Below are 15390 nucleotides of genomic sequence, written 5' to 3' on the forward strand. Positions count from 1 at the left end.
GTTTCTATTTTATGTCCACCTCAAACAGCATTAATGTCTCCATTCCCTTTACCTGCATTGCTATTGGAAAGTGCCCATTACTTGGGCTAAACTTTTTCTGAAGATCAGACCAAAGTTTTTATCACTACATTTGTTGCCTGAATAGCTTTTTTATTGCAGTACATTTACAGCAGGAAGACTTCAGCCAGCTTTGCACAGTTTGAGTTCACATACAAACTCTTTCTTTTTCCTCCTTTCCCCAAAGGACCACACAGGGCCAAAGGCTTTTCAGAACACCCAGTGCTGAGACCAACTGCTGGGCTGTACCTCCACAGCACGTACCGCAGCGTAGTAATATAAAGCTAAATATGCTGGCATATGTGGCTGCCACCTTTCTTGATGCTGCCAATATTGCCAAAGTCCTGCATAGGGAGAAGGCACAGGGTTCCTGTTGGCCTGCTTGCCATAGCAGACACACCACTCTCCTAGAATGGATTCTGTTACCTTTGCTCAAGGAAAAAAAGAAGGTGCTATGTGATATATAGGAGCTAGTACAATTAAACAGTTAGGAAAACACATACTAGGAAGTTTAGACAACACTGCATTAGAGGAAACAGTTATAATTTGCACCCTTTTGTATCCACGCAGGATCTAAGTTCATTACTAGAACATGTACCTGCTCAGAATGCTGTATGTTACACAACATATATGATGTTCTCTGACAAAAGGTGGATATTACACTTCCATTGGGGAACAGCTTTTGTATTAATACCTACCTGCAAATTACCAAGAACATTGCTAGTGCTATAAAAATAATAAACAGTAGTAATAACAGTAAGTTGTGTTTGTGAATACATTGAAGCTTCATCAACCCAAAGTTCACACCACAGCAAAGATTTCATTTCCACTGAAAAAAAAAAAGTAGTAAGATGCTCTTCTACTATGGGCTGCAATGAGCTTCTGGAAACTATTTTATATCTATCAAAATTATGTTCATTGTTCAAGAATTGCATTGACTTCAGATCCTCAGGTTGCTGTGAGAGCACATTAGCTTTATTACTTTAGATTAGCTTTACAGATTGTATTCACAGTGCGTTTCAGTTAACAACCTAGCAACCCACATATTGAAACACATCATTTCATGAATCCTCAGATTTACAAAACTGTTCTCCTGTACACTGACACAATTCCTGTGAAGTTAATGCATCTTCACTAATTTGAGTCAAAATGTAAGTATTAGTATGAAATTATGACCCCATCAAAGTCAATTACAATTTCCACTGGTTCCAACAGAGCCAACTTTTTACCTCTAATTTTTAGAACTCCTTGTTTTTCTATAGCATCTTCTTTTTGTCTAATCAGAAGATTAGATTCATCCAGCTAATTTTACACATCCAACTGCTGTTCAATAAGCTGTCTATACATATTTATAGGAATGAAAGAGGCTGCCTTAAGATGATTCAGTAACTATGGCATCCCAACCACACTCTTTACCCAAGAGCATTTTATTCAGTTCCGTTACTTCATGGAGGACATTTGTTGTGTATACAGCATCTACAGGTATTTTAATAAATAGAGTGAATAATAGAAAGGAATATACCCCACCCCATAAGTTCAAATAGTTAAATTCAGACATGAGAGTCCCTGTGCAGCTCTTGTAGACTCGATTTTCTCTTTGACTGCTTATCTAGATACTTCTGAAAACAGGGACAAGTACCCAAGATCCTCTCCACAGAAAGGATGACTGTAGAAGCCCATATTCACTCACCCCAACCCTAGTGCATGCAAGCCACATACTTAGATTTTATGCAGGTGCTGTTTCTCCGCCAGAGACCATAGAAGGAGGTTTTAAAGTAGTGCTCAGGAGACACAGCCACCCAATTTCAAATCCTATTACCTGTTGACAAGATTTATAAAAGTCCCTCTCCCACACACTGGTTGGAAAGTCAGGCACCTCATTTCTTCTCCCCTTCCTCAAGCATCAATCGATGGTCCTTAGCTATGCATCCACATGTGTTGGCTTGCTTAATTTTATTTCTGCAATATTCAGTCACCTGCAGAGGGAACTCTGCATTCACTTCATATTATTTTTAAAGCCTCCTTATTCATTCCCATGTATGTTCTTCTTCCTTTCCTCTCCAGCACATCACAAGCACACTGACATGAGCATGTTTCATTACAGCAGTTGTCTCCAGCAGTGCAAACAACGTGATGCAGCTGCAGAGCAGACCACACCATAGATCTCTTTGGGCTCTCCTGATCACAAGCCTTCACAGGACAAGATGGTTTTCTCCTAATCATTTAACAAAGATCTGTTTGGCAAGGAGCTCAAGAAGTTACTTGGTTCTTCTCAAAGCAGGTTGAGCTATACATAAACTGCTTTTAACAGTTATTTATCTACGCTGTCTTTAACCTTCAGCAATTAACTTCTCTAAGCAAGCATAGCACTTAACTACACTTGCTATTAGAAAACTTTTCTGAGGTGTAATCCAAGTATGTTTGGCTGCAGGCATAGATATGAGCTTTAAGTCTATTATATCTTTCCACAGCCCAGTGAGCATAAGGAGTATTTTTCTCTTTATGGAACCTTTCTACATTTTCAAAGATGTTGTAAACCCTCAGTTTCTTCTTTCCTATACTAAACTACAGTAGTTATTACAGTATTTAACATTTTGTAAGCAAGAAAACAACAACGGAAACCTCTTGTCATCCTCATCTGGACTCCCTGAGACCTATTACTTGTCTTGGAAAACCGTAATAAGGCTCCAGTAGTGTCACAGAAGATGGAAAGAACAAAACCTGTGTCTTAAACACAGCTCTTGGATCCTCCTCAGAGTTACCTTTGCCTTTGTCATGGTAAGTCAGTGCAAACTCATATTTAGTTTGTCATGGAAAACCTGCAGGCTTGATCAAACCACTATGCCTAAATAATTATTCCCTGTATTGCATTTTTTGATTTTTCCATCCAAAGTGTACTTTTGCACAAATATTTAAAGACTTCAACTTATTAATTGCCAAACAGCTCCCAAATTTATCAAGAATTCTGATCCTTTTCTGCAAAGCTTCTGCAGCCCCTTCTAGATGTTGTAACCCACAATATCTGTAAAATAAATTAAATCTCAGTATTGATGACAATACTGAAGTCAACCAGACCAACAACCAGAGTTCATGTAATGTATGTCCCTGATATGACTTGGTTATTAATATCATTATTTCAGTAGTTTTCAATCAGCTTTGGACATACATTGCAATGATTTTCCCTGGAAAATACTCCCTTTCTCTTTCAGGATTGGCACACTGGAGTTTGTTTGCTGCTTGCCTCTTGTACCCATCTGACACCAGAGAACATGAATTTATCATGACAAGCAACCTTGTACATATTGAGGGCTGGCTCTCTCTTCCTATTGTCTGCTTACACAAATTCAGTCTGGCTGAGTGTCACGGTGCTCCTGAAGTGTATTTTCCTGTCCTGAGGTCATATCTAGATTTTTTGTTCAAATAGCTTTCACATTTAGAGCACAAAATACAGTGAGTGCTCTTTTCCATTCTGACTCTCTACCAAGTCACAAAGCATTTTCACCCAAACTAGCAGGACTTGAAAAAGAAGTCCTGCTTGACTGATTTTGGGGGATCTATTGCCTTTCTGGTTAAGACACAAGGACATGCAATCGCACATCTCCTTTTACCACAACTTCCACCACAGCCAGTTGGAATCTCTGTCACAGAAATTCTAAAACATTTCACAGGAAGAACTGGCTTTTGCCTGGATGCAGAGAGCAAAGCCACATGCCAAGCACAGCCCATAGGGTTTTCCCCACTGAGCTGAGCTGACACATTGCAGATCACAAAAGAGAGTGCCCAGGACAAGAGAGGGTTTTAAAACTTCTACAGATTTTTTAGTATTTCCTGGGAGCATCCACTGGTGCTCTTCAGGAGTGTTACAAAAACTTGGAGGAAAAATTACCTCTGTGTCAGGAGGTTATACAGCAATATCTATGAAAAGGGAAGGAGAAATCAGTCACCTCACTCCATTTAGTGAAAAAAAATCATCACCAGAGAAAGTACATCAAACCTACTATGGGTAGCCTGTCACAACATTTCTCCATCTAGCTGCTTCACACAAATACTCAGGTGCTCCATCTCCCTGTCCATACAGCAAGAACTTGCATGAGAAAGGAACCTAAAAAGGGCAGCAGAGAGCAGAAAGTGATCTTTGTCTCTCTCTAAAGAAATCCTTTTCTCTCTGTGCTGCCAGTAGCAGCAGAAAAACCATCATGCACCATCTCAGCTTTTCCCAATTCACTGCTTTAGGCTGCAGTCACTGTCTTGGGCATTCTCCATCTTTTCCCATATTTATTGACAAGAAAGGACAAGGAGCTCACAAAGAAGTCATACTTTCAACATCTTGACACATCTGCCTTCTTCTCCAACACAGTTCAGTGTCATCTTTGCCCTTTGAGGTCATTCCTTTTGAGTTTTCCTGTGTTCTTCTGCCACCTCAAAAATGCTGTTAACAGACTTCAGTGAAAGTGAAAACTGCAGTCTCTGAAACAAAACTATTTCCTTCACATATAATTTCTTTAATATCCATTCCTCTTGATCATCTTGTACTGCTGAGGAGTCTGCTTGTGCTTTGCAGTAGCACCCATGCTTCAGTTTTGGCAGCCTTGGTGTCAGCAGCAGTGTACCCCTATGACTTTTTTCACCCCATATCCTGGAATTTTGCATTTCTATTTCATGACTGTCCTTTCTTATTTTGGGTCACATCCTTGTTCAGTCAAGAGACTTGAAAGCATATTCTTGTCTCATGTCTTGTAACTCTGATGCTCAGTATATACAAATAATTGATGCTGCACAGATTTAAATAACTTTAATTCTATACAACAATTTATTTCTACTAATATGAGAATGCAGACAGTGTTTTAATGGTCCAGAATTGAATCCTCAGTTTTTGAAATCTATAGTCAAAAGCAGCTAAAAGTAGATTTTAAAATAAACTGAAAAAGGATACATTAAAATATCAAGACACGTTCTTTCATGGCACATTTCCCTCAAAACACACATTTTCCCCAGGGCAGTCCTGCTTCTTGCTGAACTCTCACTGTGCGTTACACCCACTTCTTGAGAGCTGCTTCTTTCTTTCCCACATTTGACTCTCTGATCTTGCTGGTAAGGAAGGAGGCAGCCTTTAGTCAGTCCAGCCTGTCTCAGCAGGTGGCTTCTTTACTACAACCATCTGTGAGCTGTACCACAGCCAGCCAAACTATTTTGCCATTGATGCATACAACTCTTATTTTGAACCCAGATCCTCATGAGTTAGATGTAATTGTGCACTGACTGGTGAGCCTGGAGCACAGGCACTGCTTCCAGGTTCCAGTTCAGCTCAGTCCATGCTCTCCCAGTGGCCCTTCATGCTCATCAGCCTGGCAGGAGACTGTTCAATAACCTCCAAACAAGATCTCTGCGTGCTCATCACCTGTGGAATGGAAGTTTATTACAGTCCAGCACGCAGAAAGCCTGAGGCCACATTTTATATACAGCAGAGGGAAAACAGGAGCTGGAAGCTGCACATGTAAAGTAGTGGGATCCTGATAGCAGTATCAGATTACATGGTTTGACAAGCAGGGATAAAAATAAGATACTGAGACAGAAGAGAGGAGAAGACACCCATCATATTAAGGGAATGTAGGCACATTCATTCTTCATACACAGCTGGCCCAAACTAATCAGCATTTTTCTCTTAGTTTGTATTTATTTTGCAAAAATCCATTTTCCTCCCATCTGACCCAAATTACTACAAAATAAGTATCTTGGGTTCCCGTAAATAAATACTTGCTTTGGTCTTTAGAAGTCTGCACTTCATATACAAACCATTGAAGTCTCTCAACATTCAAGATCTGTCTTCATCTCTGAGATTGCCACATAGGGATTCCAGAACCGCTTTCAGAGGTGTTACAAGGCTGGTTAGAGCAGCATGGTGAATAGCTCTGCATTCAGCTAGACTTTTGCCTATGAATCACCTTGTATCTTGCTATATCAAGATGCACAGACAGTGTGCAGTCTGCACTGCAGACAGCCCTAATACTGCATTTCTCAAACTACAAGGAAGGAACTCCAGAGGCTCCTAAGGGCCAGGAGGAGAGCTAGAAAAAGGTTCAGGAAGTGCTCCATGCAGAAACCTGTGTGAGCTACAGCTGGGAGAGAGGGATTGAAAAGAAGGAATAGCTGAGTTCTCTTGCAAGGTGACCACTGATCAAGTTTTGTCAAAATCTGTCTTTCATGTAAAGCTTTCCTTTACTGCAAGGAAGAAAGGTTCACGCTCTACAGGCATGCACACCTGAAGCAATTTTGCAGGGAGTAATATTAGTCCTGCTGAAATCTGGCTGGTTTGATTCATTTTCCCACAAACGTATTGATGTGTTTTTATTTCTGTCACATACGGCCCAATATAAGCAAATTTGTGTATTTGAGCCAGGTTTTCCATGAGATGGGAGGCAAGACTGACACAGCTGGCTCAGTGCTAGCTAACCACAATGTAAATCCACACCTGTGCCTCGCTCAGGCAGCCTCTTCCTAGCCCCAGGTCCTGGGAATTTAAAATGGTATCTGTCATATCCTGCATTTCAGGATCTCTCAGTGACTAAGGACATGCAGGTCAGGGGAAGCTCCTCAGAAACTCCTCAGATGAAAATGGATGAAGTCTTGAGAAATTTCTTTCCCATCCAATAGGGTTTAACAGACTACCATCTGTCCCTGGAGATATTTTCAGATTTCTCTCCTGCATTTGTTTTCGCAAGGTCTTTATGACTCCCAGTGTATCTAGTTGATAGGCAAATACTTATAGCAAAATATTTTTATACAGTGTATAGCTTTGCTACCTATTTTTCCATAGCCTTACAGTAAAGTCAAAGTTAATAAAATAAATTTCTTTTTCTCTCTCCAACTGAGTGGCTAGATTTCTTTCCTCATTAACACTGTATAATATACCCTTGATTTGCAGCCTCACTAAACTTGGAGAACTTTTTTTTTTTTTTGTAATACAATTATAGTTTGTTTTAAAGAGGAAATACAGACACTTAACCTGTCAAAAACCAAGTTCAAGCCTGCAGCCACCAAAGATAACAGACCTGGTCCTGTAGTTTTTTACTCAAGGAAACCTCTGAAGTTTGCATGGGAATTTTGAGTAAGCAAGGATTTATGGTGAAATATGGCTTCAAATCCCTGCTTCATTCCTGTCCAAGGGCACAGTAAATTGCTCTCCATATTGGGAGCTTAACAAAGACAAAGGGAAAGGAATCCTCCCCTCAGTCTGGCATCCCAGTGCTGCTAATGAGCTGTAAGGGTTATAGCTGCAACCAAAGCACCTATATACCCTCTAAAGGAGGCTGTTTCAGTGGGAGCAAAGCTAAAACAGAATTAAACACTGTTGAAACCTCATCTTTTATATGCACTGCTGAATATTAAGTTCATGTCAGGTTAACTAGTCACAACCTGTTGTAGCTTGCTCCCTCCCTCCAGAGAGGAAATATCAATGACAATATTCAGTTGGTGATATGTCAGGACACATCCAGTACAGCATAGTCTTTATTTCAGTCAGTTTAGGCAATTCTCCTGATTTTTAGACTTCAAACTTCTGAATACTCTCAGTGTCACCAAACAAGTAAGTGTTTTTAATCCAGATGGCATCTTTCAGGGCACAAGCTATGCCAACTATGATGTTATTTGTCTTGATCTAAAACTGCAACACAAGAAATGTTCATTCAGCTAAGAGAGTCCTGCTGCTTTTTCTGAACATCTCTCTTCCATTCATATACTGCACTACAGACACGCTCCTGTGTTCAGTATGCACTAGGGTAAACTAGGGTAAAAGTGGTGAATTTGTAATAGTCTAAAACTGGCAAACTCAAAACTGGACCTTACATTTCTAGTGCTGATGGCCTTAGTTATGAACTGATTCAGCACTGAAATTTTGCTGTCCAGTTTCAGCTCTTCACGTTACTCTTTATAATCAGGTTACACAGTTAAGAAATGCCCTAGTTAATTATGGAGCCAATTGCTGCAATCACCACGCATCCACCATCTCTGGTGTCTCTACATGTTACCATCCAGTATCACATTTTTCTATTAACCACAGACTATGCAATGAAACCAGAAACTCAGAAGAAAATATCAACATAAATAAGCTTCAGGGCAGATGAAGAAAGAGGGAAAGCCATTATGAAAATGCCCCAAAAGCCTGCTTTCTAAAGAGAGCATGCACATATTATACTACAATACACCTAAAGATAATTGCATTTAAAATTTCCTCCCCTGTTGGGCTGCTGAGGAGACAAACACCCTTGAGCTTCAGGGTTCATGTAGTCTAGTCACAAACACCAACCAAAGATTTAATTAAACAAACAAAGAGAGAGAGAGAGAGAGAGAAGAAGAGGAAGAAGAAGAAGCAAATAATGAGGGAATATTTGGCACATATACTAAGTGTGAATTCAAAGCTTCAGTCGTGGCAGACCTGCCATCAGATTGCTGGCGAAACATAATAAAGGGGCTATTCAGCTAGAGAAATTAAGTATATCTAACATAAGAAACAGGGCAGGTAGTGATGATGGAGCATTGGCTTTGACCCAGGTTAAAATTGACAGTGGATAGCATTCAGAACGAGGGAACAGCTCAATTAAACCAGGAAGGAAGGGAATTACTTCAGAAATGGCAAGGCACGTGCAGTCAATCTACACGTCCTGACCCAGATAACAATGAAGAAATACTCAGTTTTCCACATCGTCTGGTTGTGTTTCTGCCACATAAAATAAGGTATAATGTGCACATTGCTGATGCCAAGACCCAAGCAAAAGTCCCTGTTACTGTTTGCATCAACAAATTACTTATTTTTCTCACAATAGTACATTCAAAATGTTACCAATAAAAGCACCTCCTGCTACTTTGACAATGCTCGGCAGGACCTAATTCCTTGTTCTTGCTCTCTCCTGAACCTTACCCAGCCCATTTCCTGCTTACCAAGTGGCTCTGCATTATTCTCTTCACTCCCAATCTCCTGTCTCTCCTCTAATACTCCCTTTTCTCCTTGCTGTCATCTTGCATTATTTTTTCTTATAAAGCCCTCCATCTTCACAACAGTATTCTTCATATAACCCCAGTTTTTTTGCACTCTCCTCTCCTCAACACCTTCTTACAACAGATACAGCAAGCAGAATTTTGTTTTCAGAGAAGAGTTTGTAACGGGGAGCAAAGCCCTCTACTGCTTTGTGAACCAAGCTCAACTAGAAGCATCCCAAAATTTCCAATTTCTCTTCTTAAAAGTAATTAAAAAGAAACTTTACCACAAGACAGAGAAACTAGCATGAATTCTTGTGGCCTTCACAGAGTTTGTCATCTTTTCAACATATTTAGATTACACAGGCTGGATGCATTTCAGGAAAATGACACAGTCTTACTAACGTAAGGAGTGTATGGTGATAAACATGTAAAAGTGACTAAATATTTAAAATTATAATAGTAGTTAGATACAAAGAATTGGCTATTGCATTAATGAATTAAATACAGCAGCCTCATCATCCATGCCAGCAAGAGCACTGAAGGAAAAGCTATGTCATGAAACTGCTAGTAGAGACTTCTAATTATTATTAAACCAGTCAGGAAACCACAGCTTAAAGTAAAGGTGAGCCATCAGAGTCCTGCTGTGTCTGGAGCTACAGCAACACACACTCATCCCTTCAGATTTCCAATTCCCAGGTCCACACAAAACTCAGTGTCTAAAATCTTCCCACATCAAAGTGAAAAGCTCCACATTTCCACCTGTATGACTGCAGTGGCAATACACCAAGACAAAAAAAACAGCATCAGCCTCATATTGCAAACTTTCCTTTTGCATTAACTGCATGGAAGGCTGATCTCAGTATTTGGTTGAGATCATCATACACACAGCAGCACTATTACAGTAATACAGGAAATTTAAAAGTCTGTGCCACCAATCCTTAGAACATTAGGGAGTTAAATAGGATTGAATCACTTGTGTAGGTACCTTTAGGACAAAATTCTTTTAAGAGAAGAATTATTTTTCCGTTAAGTACATGTACTTAAAGATAAGAGTATGAAATTCAAATTAAAGTATCTGCCATACCATGACAGGAGCAGCCTTCTCTTCACACACGCCTCCTCTCCCTGCACACCCAGAAGGACCTTCCTCAGCCTCCTTTCTCTTTCAGCTGGTCAGGCAAGTGCAGCCTAAGCTGCCCCAGATCCCTTGGGCAGGACATATCTCCTACAGTGCTACAGATACACTGCAGGTGATCAGGGAATGAAGCAAAAGCAACATCTTGCCATTCTCATCATGGAGCTGAAGCCCATATGAATTCAGACCACAGTCAGATTTCATTCAGGTCCCTGGAAACTGCTACTCCCATGCACAGCACATCACACCAGTTCTCGATCCCATTTCAAAGTTTATCCTCATTCTAATTTAATTAAACAGAAAGATATCATCTTGGTGTGCCACAAAGGTAGCCAAGGAAGAGGCCAAAGCTGCCTTTTTCTCTTTCAGCTAAAGCTTATTTAAGAAAAAGAAAACAGAGGTTAAGAATAATCATTGAGTTTCCCCCTCCTTCCAAATATTACTTTCCACTTTTAGATCACAGTGTGTCATCTGGATGAGCACCTTATCACTGGCCAACAGGGGGAACTCAGTGTTTGTATTTATATTTGCATTTATATGGCATTTTCATACACTGTATCTCAAAGCGCTGACAGAGCAATGAATCACAGGCCTGGGAAGTGGTGACTACGTGCATCACGGCAGCAGCAGCACACAAGTGGAACAACTGGAAACGCTTCGGGTGCTAATTAATCTTGGCTGCTACTAATTCACAGAGCCGAGAGCCTGGCCTGACAGATTTGGCTCTGCCTTCCAGTGTGGAGGAAAGCTCAGAGAGACAGTGTTTTTAAAATTTGCTTTGGCAATGTCTGACACAGCATTTAATTCAGAGGATGGGACCAGCACAGTGCTCTCAAAAGGCAGCATGTGTTGGAGATGCTTGACTAAAATATCGTAGTGCTATGGGGTTCAAGTAATTTTTTCTCCTATTTGGGTACACAAATAGAGCACATCTGAACTATTCGGGAACTTAGGATATCAGTTAATTTAGTATGAAAGAATACTAAAAAATACAGCATTGAGTATATACAGGAGAAAAAAAGCAACAGGGGAAAACAAACAAACAAACAGACAAAACCAAACCAACAGCAAACACACCAATACTACTCAGCTTTCAAAAGATACCAAAAGGAATGAAAAATTCAGTCTGCCTGTGGTACTCATCACTCTTCAATTTGGGATTCAGGACTAGTGACAGTGCAGGTCTGAAGGTCTCAGCCAACTGCCAGGAGCAGTAAGATCTGTCATGCTGTAGGGACCAACCCACTGATCATGCAACTAATAATGCAGCCACTTAGGATGTGCAAATCACCTTCCTCGCTTCCCACAGAAACTGAGACACTTCCAGGGTCACTAGAACTGCCCTGCACTTCTAGCTGGTGTATTCATGAGAATGCCAGGATTCCTGCAGGAGAGCCGCTTTTATGAGACTGAAAGGAGCAGGAGTCTCCCAACAGCTGCGCTCTGTGCCTCATAGGAAAGGTTGCCACATCAGAGCCCCAAATAATTCATATTTCTCATTTCTCATCAGCCCTCACACTGTCTCCCCCTCACACCAGCAAACTCAGTTGTACTGCCAAGGCTGCAGACTGCTCTGATTAATTGCACTTATTACCAGCTCATTTTTAAAATTTCCCTTCATTTTAGTGCAGAACTCTTGCCTGGAACCTGAGTTGTAATAAGTAAAAAGCAGTAATAAATATGAAAATAGGGTGCAGTGGCTGGCAAGCAGTGACTTAACCAAAGGGACAAAAATGAGGAGACCCTTGAGAGCAGAGGAGCTAATGATGAGCAATCACAAGCCAAGTGACCTCACAAGGAAAGTGCTGTACAACACCTGGATAAACCCTGCAGCCCCTGCCCTGCCTCAGGTGCTGTTGGATAGGTCAGAGTAATGACAGGGACTTAACATTAAATTGCAGAAGAGGCCAGTTTCCCTAGAGAAATGGCACGTTTTCAGCAGGATTTTCTTTGAGATAAGTGAAAAGTAGATAAAACTCCCAAGCAATTTTCAGAGGTGAATCAGAGGACTTGCTGTGGACTTACCATAAACATGGAAAAACAGCAAATAACCCTCTCCCTTCACTTTAACACTGACAGACATACCCTTTGGAAAAGAATAAATGAGAATGTAAACTTGTAAAATCAGGAAAACAGAAATGTTGTTTTTTATGAATGGATGAAAGGTTGAAGTCATTGAACACAGCAGTCCCAGGCTATTATTCAAATACACTACCAGCAAAAGGGTGCATGATGATTGGGTTTTGTTGGTTGCTTTCTGTAAGTTCAATACTCAAGAAAGGAGTATTTTCCTACGTTGAGTTTGAATGCATAGACTTACACCTCTATCACTACAGGTCAGCTGTACTCAGGTGTAGTCAAGAATTTAACTTATCTTACCTTTCCCTGGCAGATTCTGGAGTCATCCTGTTGTTATAATGAGTGTGTTCAAAGTTTCTGTGTCATAGAGTAAAGGTTCTAACAAGCACTCTTGATTATGTAAAGAAAGACTAAAGTCTATCTACTTGCTGTTTGAATCATGCTAACAGGATGAGAACCTTTAGAAACAAAGCACTGCTGCAAATCTCCAAATACCTGGATGCATATCAGGAAGAAGTTTCCATTTTCCCTCAACACCACTCCCACCACTCCTGCTTTTAGTGAAATTAACAATTAGTTGAATGTTCAGTAAATAGCAAGCTTACCCTTGATCTTCCTTCCCACTAGATGCTTGGTTAGCAGCCATTTAAGGATGCTCGACCAATAACCATTTCATGTCTGTGTTCAGCCTTTGATAGCTCAGGTTGCCTGGCACTTCAGGTGCTCTGCATTGATGTATGCTTGTAAAATGCCTGAGAAATAACATGAACCCAGTTCATATGATGAAAATTAGAGGCTGCTATTGAAAAACAAAGAAATGTACCGATTCTGGGTCTTTGTGATCATGCTCTGCATTTCCCAGTTCTTAATTTTTGCCAGTTAAAATTAATTAATTAAGATTCAAAGCCTGGAAATCCCATGTTCCCTAACATGTCAGGTTGTGGTTTTGTTCAGAGGCACAGGCAATTCCTTCAGAAAGCTCAGTCTGACACAATCAAATACATCTTGTCAAAGTCCAGCTAATCACAACCCTGTGCTTAATCACAGCAGCTCTTTCAGCTACCCCCAGATAGTATTACATTGGGGATTCTTGTAAAGTTTAGTATAAGCTAGTATTCAAACAACCCAGATCACAGCTTTTTCCTCAACTTGAGTCTGCTTTCTACAATTATTTCATTATTCATTAAAAATGAAATAATAACTTGACATAGCAAGTTTATGAGAAGTCACACACATTCTGCAAGTTGCCTGGATAGAGAGAAATGTCTCGGGTTAAAACTTCTGTTTGCAATCTGGGTAGGTACTGAGAAGCACCACAGCATTACAAAGATAGATTGGGGGATGTATCTGGTTTTCTGATACTAGTTTTTGGACACGTCACTTAAGAGCAGTACCCCTGAATTTAGCCACATATGCATAAGATCAACAAATGCCTCTCTGCTGTTGAGAATGTTCTCAGTTTGCGAAGTATCTTGATTAGATTGATTAGCTAAACTTATTAACCTAATTATTGATTTTGTTTGGACAGGCTCTAAGAGTTAAGTATTTCTGTCAGTTGTTGAAATTTTTTACAGAACAGCTAATCAAAGTTCACACCATCATCACACTTTCTTTACAAACATCGCTCAATCCAAGCTTCCATAGTGCAGCATCATTCAGATGCTTGACCCAAATGTTATATTATAGTTGCACTGTAGAATATTATTCCGTGTCTCTATTTTTCAGAGGCATGAATGAGTGGAAGACATTTTTCATTAAAAATTTAAACCAGGTGAAATGTCATGGTTGAGAGATGAAAGCAAAGTTGCTCAGAGAGTAACTAAAGTAGATGAGAAAATCTTCACAGCAAGGCCTGTGCCCCGCGGTAGGTGTAAGGAATAGCATGCCCCACCACTATTTTATTTACAGAGCATACGGCTACTTTTGAAGGAAAGGAAACTGAGAATCTCTTCAGCCTCTCAGCAGGAGTCTCTTGAGACAAGGAGTGTTTTGCAGCTTGGAGAGCTGTGTAAAGGCAATCCCCACTGAGCTCAGCAGCCACCACAAGCGGCAGAGTTACCCTGCGCTGCTCGGGGCAAACAACCCCTCCTAGTCCCAGCTGCCACCCTGCTTGCCAGCTAGCGGGAGGACTCTAAGTCCCCACACAGTAATGAAATAAGTGTGGGGTTTGCTGCTTTAGAGATTAGTAGCACTTTAACTCCTACTTCCCAGTAGTCCTGCTAAGCAATCAGCCAAAGACATGATAGGCAAGCCCCCGATGCTCTCATTAAAAACTTCCTATGATTTTAATGCTATTTAATGGAGAAAAAGGTTTTAAATATCCAGCTATTTTCAATTTATTCTAACCTGCAAAGCTTGCATGTCTTCAAAGATAATTTCCGCTTCTTCTGAGGATTATTATCTAAACCAAGAATTATTAAATAATATTAAAACAGTTAATTTGCAAATAAAATAATCAAAGTCACACTAGGTATAAGAAAAAGAGGGTGAGTGATCTGACCTTTTAATTAAATTATTAACACTACTCAGCAACAACACAGTGAAATGACAGAGTGAGCCTTTTATGTCTTCACTAAGAATGGGAGCAGGACACCATCAGCATTTAAATCTTTTAAAATTGTAAGTTATAGAACCACTCACCTTAAAGATCATTCATACCAAAATCTTAGCAATACTAATACATACTACATATATATGTGTGGAATTTATACTCTGCTCAGTGCATGGAAAAACAACTATTCTCAAAAGTAATCAAGAGAAAAAAAAGGTCAGTCTGCTGTATTTTGCTAGTATTTGTCTTAAAGTCTATTAAATATATTCCTCTGAAACAGATGGGCTCTACATCAGTGACTCTCTGTCAAAGCCATCATGAAAGTAAGTGACCAAAGAGTTTAGACATATACCTGCCTACTCAGTGAAGCAACAAGTTCTCACACTGGAAGTGAGACAGATTGTAGGGCTTTCTTGCCTGGTTGTAACTCCACAGTTATAAAGGCAGAAATTAAACAAAGGAGAAGGGGTCAGCACACAAAGAAAATGAAAGCTGGTTTAGGCAAAGAATATTTCTGTATTTTGAAGCACAGCTTTCAAATTGAATTAATTTCAGCTAGAACAATAGGTTAAGGTCTTCACTTTATCTTCACCCA

The sequence above is a fragment of the Apus apus genome, chromosome 12 (assembly GCF_020740795.1).
Source record: "Apus apus isolate bApuApu2 chromosome 12, bApuApu2.pri.cur, whole genome shotgun sequence".
Classification (NCBI taxonomy): Eukaryota; Metazoa; Chordata; class Aves; order Apodiformes; family Apodidae; genus Apus; species Apus apus.